The following is an 8,956-nucleotide window of genomic DNA, read 5'->3' as shown; positions in this document are numbered from 1 at the left end:
AAAAGGGCATCAACATATCTACTAATTGGATATCGTAAATCAGTAAACATTGATGCTGCGTTGCAGAGTTTCACAACACGATGCCTCCTAATTTATTTTAATTGAACATCCATTTATTTGCTGGTCGTTGATCGTTTTATTGATACGAGTTGCAATTGTGTCAGGCATGGTCATTGGTAGCTAATTGGTATCGCTGGAAGTAAAAATATTAATTTACAAAAATATTAATATAACGCTTTTATGTCGATAAGATACCCAGTCTCTACGGGGTTGCGGCCTTTAAACATGGGGTTCTCATCGTCACTTTCTAACTCTTTATCATCAAATTCCGCCGATAAGAGTCAAACGAACCCAATCTCGATTGGATAGCGTCATTTAATATCATATCAATTTTCTATTTTCATTATCAGATCCTACATATCGTCTAGGATCAGAGTCCTTGTCAAAACCAATCGACTGAGCACGTACTCGTTGGGGTTGGGGGTTAATATTACAATATTACAGAGACCCTATGGCCACTATTTGGCTCCATCAGCTCCATATCAACATCCGATTTACAGTCATCAGATTTACATAATTATGCAATTGTTTGAAAACAAATTTTGTTTTTAAGATTGCCACGCCAAGGACTTTTACAAAAGACTAAATATTTCTTTGGTCATATTCTCAAATTATTATAATTTACTTTAAAGAGTTAAAGACAAAAGACCATTCTTTAAAGTTATTTTTGAATTATTATGTACCCTAGAAGTGGTTTTCGCTTACAAGGGCATTGTTCTTTAATTGTAAAGAACCATAAAGACGGATCATAAAGAAGTATTGGACATGTTTTTAATTTACTTTAAAATTGATTGTCAATTAATATTTATTACGTATAGAAATTGTATGGCGAAGTAATTCATATCGAAGTCAAACGAAAACCAAGAGTCATAAAAATATTTCGTTCCTCTAATTTCATAATGTAAGACGAGTACCGCCTGATGGTAAGTGGGTACTGCTGCCCATCGACGACAACTGCAACAAATTCCATATAGAAAAGGTTTCTACAAGAAAGATGCGTTGCAATCATAGATATACTACTAATAACGTCTTTATTACTAGTATATCTATGGTTGATATACCTTAAGACTATCATACAGAATTTCGGGATCGATTACTGGATTTAGATAAATAAAGATTTTTTTGCTGCGGAGATTTTTGTAAATTCCTTTTTATATCTTCGTAAATAACCTAAACTTGAGTATCTACTTTAAAACAATATACGATTTTCATCTTTGGGATCATAGATAAGTATAGATATTTCACCGCCACAAAAACACGAAATCGAAGGAAAAATGCGGAGAAATATCGTTACATTCGTAAATGATCTAAAAACTTTTTTTTTAATTTTTCAAACACGAAAATAGATGTCAATTTCAAATGTCAAAACTGGTTACATTTTCTTATTAGGAGTGAGTAATCCTTACTAATCTATGTTTGGGATAAATAAAATAAAGTTTCAACAATTTAACCGTTTGTTTCAATGGAACATGTTTTGATTGAGAATCAGGTGTATAGCCTTAGGAAAGCCGTTGATTTGAATACAAATGATGCTGGTCAAGGTGTTTATGAACATAATGAAGATTTGTTTGGCGGTGATCGTAGAAATAAGTGTAGACCTTGTACCATCATCACTGAAGGATAATATCGTACTTAAAACAAATGAAGTTTTAAGCAACTTTAACTAACCTATTTATTAAATCGAGTTATATAAATTGTATTAATTTCTTATTTAATTTATTATTATTTAATACACGCCATATTTTTACAATTCTTGACAAATAATTATACGATTATGTATATTGATACCTTTCGAAACTCCGGTCCTCTAATTTTCGACAAGTTCCCTTGTATTTTTAAAGGCTATTTTTAGATAATTTTTTTAGACTATATAATAATTTATTTCGAAATATTTGGCGGTCCCCTAAATATCTATAAGTTGGCTTGTATTTTTACAAGCTAGTAAAATTAGATATTTTTTTAACTGCTTATACTCTAGTTAAAAATAGATAATTTTTTTAGACTCCTATGTTACTGCAGCTTAAATTCCGACGAGCTTAGTCGGACTAACTAAGTCTAACACTAGGTACGACCTCCGTTAAAATCCTTAAATTTGACTGGCGACTTAGATCGATAGTAGAGAAATGTCGGTGAAATTGCTAAGGAATGTATAAAATTTCACCTGAAGATAACATTATTGATAAATACGAATAAAACTGTAATAATATTTATCTCGGGCGAGTCTCAGATAAAGTTTTATCTTCAAACATATGATTTTATCGGTACCTAAAATTCTGATAACTTATAGCACATTTAGTGCTTAATGGTCGTATTTTATTAACAGACTTCCCAAAGAAGAGATACTTCTATATATTTAATAGTCATTTAATATTTAAATTATGTATGATATTCGGATCAATGAATATCCGGAAAAAAGACGTTTTTTGCCCATGATAATATTTTGTCTTTAAAGGAGGGGGACAAAGAGATAAATTTCTTTTTCGTAGACTATGGAGTGCAGCATGCATATGCATTGCGCTTCATTGAAATTATGTCTGTTTTTTCAGCAAATGTTCTACATATTATCTAATGCTGAATTTGATTGCATTTATAAACTGTTTTATAAAAATAATGTATTATATTTATTTATTTATTTATTTATTTATTTATTTATTTATGCACACAAAAATACAATACAAAAGAGAGCTTATATCTAAAATTTAGTGCAAAGGCACTGCTTATTTCTAAAGAAATTTCTTCCAGCAGACCTGAGATTGGAGAATGGTTAAATGATGGTAGTACAGCGTGCACTTCAAAATAATATATAACATGATTAATATTATAATACATAAACATAAATATATATTAATATATACATATAATGTAATATATACATATATAAATAAATATAATACTTAGATACATAATATTTCTAATACTCATACTGTTAAGGACAGGTAGTGATTTTTTACTCTGTTCTTGAAAATGTGGATGTTTTTAGATTCGCGTATACTTGGTGGGAGCGAATTCCACAACCTGACTGCATGAACAGTGAAGGAGTTGGAATAGGAACTGGTTCTATGTGATGGGAAATTAAGGAGAGTCTTTAAATGGGTTCTACAGGGAGCAATAGAAGGACGTGCGAGAGAGAAACGCTCTCGCAGATAGGATGGAGACGTTGGATTGTGACGGATATTATATAGCAAACATAAAATACGAGTGTTTCTGCGAAAGCGGATTGGGAGCCACTTGAGTTCCTTGCGAAAGTGTGAGACATGGTCAAACTTACGAAGTCCAAAGATGAAACGAATACATAGGTTTTGCAAGCGCTCAAGTTTGTTAAGTAGCTCCTCTGTAGCATCCAGGTAACAGGTGTCAGCATAGTCAATAATGGGTTGAATTATTGATTGAGCGAGAGAAATTTTAGTTTTCAAGGGCAAGACATCTTGTAAGCATTTTAGCGAATGAAATGAATGGTGCACCTTACTACTGACTGCACTGACGTGAGCATTCCACGACAGGGTGGAGCTGATTATAAGTCCAAGATCTTTGACTGTATCGCTATATGGTATAAGGGTACCGTCTAAATTTACTGAGCCTAATGATGAAAAATTTATTAGGCTCCGTGCATGTCTACTACCGATTATGATCGCCTGCGTTTTATGTGGATTAATCTTAAGACCAAAGGAGTTAGACCATTCAGTAATACGGCTTAGATTTGCGTTGATTGCAGTAATGGCTAAGTCACATTGCTCCGCGGGAAAGTGTTGGTAAACTTGCAAATCGTCGGCGTAAAGATGATATTTAGAAGAAATTACAGTAGTGACAGAATTAATAAATATCGAAAAAAGTAAAGGAGAGAGAACGCCACCCTGAGGCACACCCGCATGCAGCTGACAAGAGTCTGAAAAGGAATTTTCCACACGAACACGCTGCGAGCGGCCCCGAAGATATGAATCAAACCATAAAATGGCGCTTGAAGAAATGTTAATGGATCGGAGGATTCCTAAAAGTATCTCAAAGTCTACGGAAGAGAAAGCGTTACTAAAATCTAACAAAACTAATAGAGTTAGTTGCTTGTTCTCTATAGCCCAGCGTATATCTTCTGTCACCTTTAAAAGAGCAGTGACAGTGCTATGGCTTTGGCGAAATCCAGACTGAAATGAGTTGAGGATTCTGTTAGCGGATAGAAAAGCAAACAATTGGGCATGAACAATGTGCTCAAGGACTTTAGAAAGAAAAGGTAAGATGGAAATGGGTCGATAGTGAGACAGCATAGAAGGAGAAGTAACTTTTGGTAACGGGATAATGTGCGCCTGTTTCCACACTGCTGGAAAAGTACAAGAGGATAAAGAATGGTTAAATATATGAGTGAGTATAGGAAGGACAAGAGGTAGAATCAGTACTATCATCCTTGAGCACAGATTGTCATTCCCAACAGAAGTAGAAGTAATGGCAAGTACAGATTTCTTCACTGTTTCCTCTGAGACTGGAGAAAAGCAAAAACTAGGATGGGATGGTTTTAACAAACCTGCCAATGATTGTAATGTCCGAGATTTGATGTAAGGATCCAAAACTGTCAAAGAGTGAGAGAAATAATTATTTAAATCGCTTAGATCAACATCTTTACAAACTGCATAGGGAGATTTGCCAACACCAACTGATTTTAGGAATCTCCATACCTCAGCAGTACTTTTATTGGTGAGGGAATCATGGAAATGGCGTCTCTTTGCATCTTTACACAGACGATTGCAGCGGTTGCGTAATACCTTATAATACATAAGATTACGGTCTGTCGGATACCTCTTATATCTCCTTTTAGCTCTGTCACGACGTGCCATAAGGTCTTTAATTTCAGCAGTGATCCAAGGCGCAGGTTTACGCCTAGCCTTGACACGTCGGAGTGGAGCATGCTTATCATACAGTCCAAGGATAGCCGCCGAAAAACTATTTACTTTTCCGTCAATATTGCAATCATTGTACACCGGGGACCAGTCCATCATTTCGACATCATGCCGCAATGCCTCCAGATCGATGCCCTTATAACTACGAAGAAGAAGATAATGGGGATTACGCTTAGGAGAATGAATGCGGTAAGAAAGATAGACAAGATCGTGGTAGGAAAACGAGGCAGAGAGTTGCCCGTGCCTGACAACATTGCCCGGGGATGAGACTATCATTAGATCGAGAAGCGAAGGAGTACAATTAGGGAATGTATGAGTAGCGGAAAGAGATAGGAGTTCAAGATTAAAAGAATTTAAAAGTGATGTGAGTCTAGAAGAGCGGGCGTCATTTTTTAGTAAGCATGTATTGAAATCACCCATTAGTATTACATGCTCATATATTGGACACAGCTCGCTAAGAATTAAATCAAGTTGTTCAAAGTAATCAACAGTAAGATTAGGGCTATAAAAAACGGATAGTAAAACTTTAACCTTATTAACAGATATTTCAATGAACAAATATTCTGCAGATTGAGTGTACTCGGAAGGAGATGCGCTGACTACTTTGTGGGAAATAGCGGAGCGTAGGTATATGGCAACACCGCCACACCCTCTACCGATACGATCATTTCGAATGAGATCGAAACCCGGTAACGCGAACTGGGCAGAAGGAAGTGAAGGTTTGAGAAAGGACTCAGAAATAAGAAGTGCATCAAGGTGGTCGCTGCTGAAGGATGCTAGAAGATCAGAGTAGTGCCGAGGTACACTTTGAACGTTTATGTGTGCTATATTAAGGTGATTGGGATGACATAGTGCGGAAATCTGATCATGCAGTGGTATTGTGCCTAAAGAATCGTCATCTGCGCTAGCAAAACTATTGTCTGTGGATGAACAAGAGTAAAAGCTATCGTTTAGCTGAATATCAACCAAATCATTCATAATGTAAAAGAGTATGAGTATAATCAAGATATAAATAATTATAATAATATAAAATAATATTATATATAGAACAAAAATAAAATAAGCATATAAAACTGCCAAACCCCCTGCTCACTGGTGCTGTGGAAGAAAACTTCATTCTACGAAGTAAAACTATGTAAGATAAGACATATTTAAAATAAGTTTACGTTCAACATTTCATATTAGGACATTTTCTGAACTTAATAAACTAATAAAAATTATAAAGAAAAAGAAAACAATATTGCGTTCAGAAACACTAAAACTTTAAAAGTAAAATACGATTTCTGGACGTAGTAACATTAGTCTACAGCCATTGTCAGATCGTTGTCACTACTGTCATTTTATGTCACTAATTACTGTAATATTGTACTGACTTTTCGTTGATATGTCGGCTAATAATACGAGTGCAACTGATTATCAGCTAAAAATGAATGCTACTAGAGTATACAGTTAGTTACATTGCAATGCAACATAAAGTGAAGTGATTACATAAGTATTTGTCACGGTCTAAGTTTTACTAAAGAGTTTGATGGTGTTTAACCCCTTTGCGGTTTTACTCCGGAGACACCTCTGTCAGAGCTATTTCTTATAACAGCGATGTTTAACGCTGCCATGTTCTGATTTAAAGAGGTAGCACCGCTACTATAGCCGATCTTAGGTCTAATCTTGTTGCCTGGAAGTAGTGCTCGTTTACCCCAGGTGGACTGCATGCTGGTTTGCTATTATAAAAAAATATTAGATAAATTACAGATTTCATTATTTTCTTTTATTCTGACTATTGCACGAGTATCTCTGTTGTGATTCTCTTACGAAATATCTTCCAAAGAGTTATTTTGTGTAAGTTAGAAAAACATTTAATGAGGTAATTTCATCAAGTCTTGAAACATTCACTTTGTGCAATCCCAACTCGAGTGTACGTATTATAATTGAGTAAACTTTCAACATGCTATTTGTTAAAATGTCACCTCCAAATGAAAATAATTAAGGAACACTGTTTTGTAATTGCAATTTAACACGTTTCTGTTTTAACGTAGGCATCGTCATCATCTATTGTAATTTGTAATAGTTCAAGATATTTAGACATTACATAACATAACATAACATAACAGTGGACTGTAATAATGTATGAATTCGGGTCAAAGACCAAATGTACGATTCCGGCCGATAGAACAAATAAGGAACCGAATGTTCCTCACTTCGATGGACAGGACGATCGTGTCCCGAAGAAGGTTAAGTGGACTGTATATACGAAACGAAGAAGCAGCCAGAAAGAAGCCGTGGAATTGTAACGACACGAAAGAATTTACCATACGCCGAGGAATGGTAATCGAAACTAATTTTATGTAAGTTGTTTTAATTCAGAAGTGTTTATACACGGCATATATATTTTCTGATTAAAATGCAACCCCAAACAAGTGTGCAATCCACCTGATGATAAGTGATCATCGTCGACCATTAAATCCATTATAACCAACTCCATAAAACAGAGGTTCTAAAGTCGATCACAGATGTATTACTGTATTATTACAAGTCCTGGGGCCTACGTTGTTCGCCTCATATGTACACCCTTCTGCCGGAACTCAGAACTCCTGCACGCTTGAAATAGGTATTGCAGGGGTACCACGGTCTGTCCCTGTATTCCCGGGACTAGAATAGGGCTACGGTACCCCTGCCTGTCGTAAGAGGCGACTAAAATGGGGCTTCCGGGGTTGCAGGCGGCAAGAGTTGGAGCTCGAACCGTCCAGCAAGCGACCCCGGGAAGGACGGCGGTATGTGTGGTCGCATACCGCCGTAAACACTACATGGTGTGGGAGAAGCCAAAACTGCTCCCCCAGGGCAGATCCTGAACGGGGCATCGCGCTTGAAGGACTCCGGTTGTGTTCCGTCGGAGATCCCGGAGTTTTAGTGCGATAAAAATCCCACATAACCCGACGTCGCTCCCACGTCGTCGGGTACCTTTTGAAGATTTCCCCCTCGTAAACAAAAAAAAGGTACCACGGTCAGACTTCCCTGGATCACCCATATAAATTATGATAGTGAAATTTTAAGACGCGCGTGCACTAACGCGAAAAAATAATACGACGGAAATATTAAGCGAATTTTTTTATCTATGCGAATATAATCCACATAAGTCTTACAAATTATTTCAATGTCATTTGATTTTAATAAGTATTATATTATTCTTTAATACAATAATCTGTATTATTTTTTTACAAATATACATACGAGTAGGTACACAATTCGTTTAATAATTAAAGATTTCATTGTTTTCCCCTCCATACCATGATGCAAGATCTTTGCATCATTTTGTTAAAAAGTAAACAAAAAATGACATAAATGATAGAAGAACTGGAACGAAATTAACATGAATTTAGCGTGATATTGCATAACATTAAAATTCTATTTTACTATACGAACTATATGTGCTAGAAAAATTATGCTTTGCATTGAAAGTCCATATGTTTACTTGAAGCGGTTACAGCATGTTGGTAAGTAACATAGGCATTTGAAAAATGGTAAAAGTCGTATGATTCGATTTTTGATACCACCGTCATACCTATTTCGGCCTAATAACAGCAGTGTTAGGCGCTGCTGTGTTCCGTTTTGAAGGATGTAAGGGAGACATATTTCTCCGAGGCGTTCCAGCTTAGCCCTCGGGGGTAGCGGCGTATCTGTGGCCGACCCCAAGTAGAAATATATAATCCTATGTGGGGTTGATTACAGATGTCCATGGTGGCAGTAGCCACTTACCATCAGGTGGACTGCATGCTCGTCTGCTACTCCTATATTATAAAAAACACGGTGGCACTTAATTTTAGCGTGAAGTAGTTCTGTGTTCCGGTGGAATGGTGTGGATGCTGAATGACAGATTTATGAGGCGACCATCACCTCAACCTCAAGAGTGACAACGTTGTGATCAGTTTCAGGTACAACCCGTTTGTTTTATAAGAGTTTGTTCACATATCATAGGCAGCAGTGACAGTGTTTGCTACTTTCAACTTATAAGAAAAATC

The sequence above is a fragment of the Epargyreus clarus genome, unplaced genomic scaffold, assembly GCF_041222505.1.
Source record: "Epargyreus clarus isolate Ecla_fem2 unplaced genomic scaffold, WU_Ecla_fem_2.2 ptg000004l, whole genome shotgun sequence".
NCBI lineage: Eukaryota > Metazoa > Arthropoda > Insecta > Lepidoptera > Hesperiidae > Epargyreus > Epargyreus clarus.
Note: the sequence above shows the minus strand (reverse complement) of the source record.